Source organism: Quercus suber, unplaced genomic scaffold, assembly GCF_002906115.3.
Source record: "Quercus suber isolate HL8 unplaced genomic scaffold, Cork oak 2.0 scaffold_186, whole genome shotgun sequence".
NCBI classification, from domain to species: Eukaryota; Viridiplantae; Streptophyta; class Magnoliopsida; order Fagales; family Fagaceae; genus Quercus; species Quercus suber.
The window spans coordinates 869,141-872,717 of NW_027069644.1; positions in this window are offsets into that span (position 1 = coordinate 869,141).

A 3,577-nucleotide genomic window follows, 5' to 3' on the forward strand; every position below is an offset into this window, starting at 1 on the left:
ACTTTCTAGTTAGGAGACACGGATGTGATATTGTTTGGTTTTTGTTATTGAGCATTGAATCCAATCTTTGTTTTAGACGACCTAGATTGTATACACATTTGCGTTATTTAGGTGGTCTTGTCTCCATAACACAACAAAAAAAATTATTAGGATTTTGTTATTGAATTACAAATCCCATTTCTGTTTTCCCGGTCTTTGATCATGCAACAACTTTATATTGGACTATAATATATAAACAATTATTGGGCATGTAATATTGGGCACAAACAAGCACTATTAATCTTCATAAGCATTCAACTTATGGCTAGGTTACTTCACTACACGGATTGGGCCAATGTCCCATATTTTCTTTGCTACATGGATTGAGTTTCAAGGTCCAGGCTTGCAACTGAGATCACCATCACAAGGAGTGCTCGTAGAAGCTGCACAAACACCGCAGATCTTATCACTTCGTAAAGCAATCCAACATTATTTTCGTTACTAAGCTGCTGGACCATGGAACAAAATCCACTGACAACACACAGAAACCCTTAATGGTATGCTTGACTCACAGAGAAAATCCTTGTAGATTGCTGATTCTTAAGGAACATTATCATTCTCATCAAAGAAGGTGCTCATATATAGTACTCTTTAGCCTCTTGGAACTCACACAACAACTACTTCCATCAGCTCATACAACAATCATTATCTTTTGGGGCCTAAACCCACGAATCACATACGTAAAGAGGGGCTATTAGTTTGGTAGGTATGAGACAAGTTTCGGGAAATGAGGGACATGGTACTCACGTACCTTGAAACGTATATGCTTGGGCCTTGGGGTACATGCATTAAGGGAATGAAAATCCATGCCACAAGTGACGCAACCGAGTGTGTATGCCTCATTGAATCACAGTGCAATTTCTCTTTTTCCCAACGATGATTTTCGGTCATTATTGCAGCTCAATTAGTCTTAAAATTCTCCTCTACATTGATATGTTCAATGGAAAAACCTGAAAATTTTCTAGAGGATTAAGTTAAATATATCAATAATTTTTAATTCGAACAAATAGTTTATTACTATATATACTCAAAGCATATATATGTTTGAAAAAAAAATTGAGCGAAAATTTGAGATTCATACAAAAGAAGTGATCACAACAATCTTCCTTTTATATGGATCATTCACCAGGGTTTCAATTGTCGGCTCTTCTGATCCCCTTCTTACAAAGTAGTCATTAGATGAGCACTCCAGTTTGAACAAGCCTTCAAAACTGTATACATATGCAAGTAGAAAATGTTCTTTAAATGAACATTCTGAAGAATAAATTACGCTTATGGTTGAAGAATATTCTATAACATGAACATCTCAAACACAAAAAACTATAAAGATGGTTTTTATATTCAAAATTGTGGATAACTCAAAGGGCTTATATTAATATAGTTCATTCTTATTGCACCAAGTGATCAGTAAACTTAATTATAGACTTTAGTAAGTTTCAAAATGACAAAATTCTACCATATACTACTTAACTAAAAAATACACTTCCATCTTATAAGAAAAAAGCCACATGACAAAATTTTAGGGGGGAAATTTAAGGAACAGCACATAAATACTGTACTTAAGTCTTGCCAATTTCAAAAAAAAGTTATTGAGAAAAATTATTTTTGAAATAATTTCAATTCATGCCTTAAGTCACTACTAACTAAAAGTAATACAAATTCACATAAATTGTGACAAAAAATCCTTCCAAGTAAAAGTATAGAAATTTTGATACATTATCACTAAATTATTAGTTATTATCACCAAGATATTACGATAAAATTATTATTATATAAACTCATGTCGTGCTCAAATCATATTATATCTACTATATGTAATAATAAAAAAAATGTGTCTTGGTTGCATCAAATGGATGCACTCTCCTTTTGTTATCATACATTAAAAACAATGGGAAAATCTATAGCCAAAATTTCAACCAAAAAAAAAAAAGATTAAAATTATAATACCAATTTTTTCCTATAAATTTCATTATTTATTTTATAATAGATTAATAGTCTACCAAAATATTTTTGTTTTAAGTTTTAATAATAAAATGTGTGTGTCTCTCGTACTTGCAATATCTAGGTTAATGTAAGCATTACAAATTATATAACATAATTTAGTCATGTGACTCATTGTAAGTACATTAAAAATATTAACATAGTTTACTTTAAATAAAACTCTATTACCAAAGATTTAATATAAATAAAATACTATTCCAATTAAAACTCAATTATCAAAAGTTTCAAAAAAATAAAAAGGTGTTTTATTATTTATTTTACATTATTTTATAATCAATTATAATCTTTGATTTTTTAATAAAAACTTGATCTTATAAGATATGCATTCATCAAATAATTTGAAGTAATTTTTGTTCTTTTATTTATACTATCTATTTTTATTAATAAATATTATTAAAAAAAATTCTTCATTTTACATATTATGATGTTTTTTTTTCCATAACATGATTCTTAAAGTTAAGCCATAAGTGGCATGGACATAATACTAATTAGAATAATTAAGAAAAAAAGATTGTTAATACAATTTTGTTAAATAAATTCTACAGAGGTTTTATTATATAAATTTAAATATATCTTCAAAAAAAAATTTGCAGTGAAACTTTAAAAAGTTAGACCATGGCTTTGCACCCCTCTTCCCTACTTTTTTTTTTTTTTTTTATTCGATGATTAAGTTGGGAAGAATTTGAACTCTAAACATCTTTTTTGAAAACAAAGAAATTGATGTATTAAATTAAGCTACATGACTCTTCCCCCTCCCTCCCTCCTTCCTCTTTTCCTACTCCTTTTTTTTTTTTTTTTTTTTTTTTTTTTAGAAGATGCGTGTACTCCAAGAATATCCCTCCCCAGTCATGGGTGAAACTAATTGGATACCAGTACTTGAAAGAAAAGACTGTGCTAACATGTACTCAAAATCCATGTGTAAAAAGCTACTAGTCTTTACTTTATACTCTATAGCATTATAATCCCACGAAAGCTGTGTGTTTCACTTTCACGTACACTATATTATATTGGCCTGTAAAAAAGAACAGTTGGAAACCTATTTGATTTAAACTGACAATAAATGCAGCAACAGGCACAACTTTTTTCGATTATAACTCATAAAATAGCAATTCCTAGAGTTTCAAAATCAATGATAATAATAGTAAAAGTAATTAGAACAAATGAGTATACCTTGATAAATTAGGGTCCAGAAATCTTGAAACAAACACCGAATATCACTTTTGATGGGCCAAAACAAAGACCGAAAGAATTAGTGTGGGCAAGGATATATATGAGTTTGTCGAGTGGCCACGGATAGCATTGATGCTGACCAAGGTACTCAGCCATGAAAAATTGGAATGAGACATGATTGACTATAAGATGCCTTTAAGAATTAAAGATGCATGTAAAAAGACTATGGGTGATGGGGATGACAATTAAAGTGGGGAAATTTCCTTCCTTATTCTTATATATATATATATATATTGTGTGTGTGTGTGTATATGTAATTTTTACTTTTCTTAACAATTAGTAGGAATTATCTCCACACACACACACA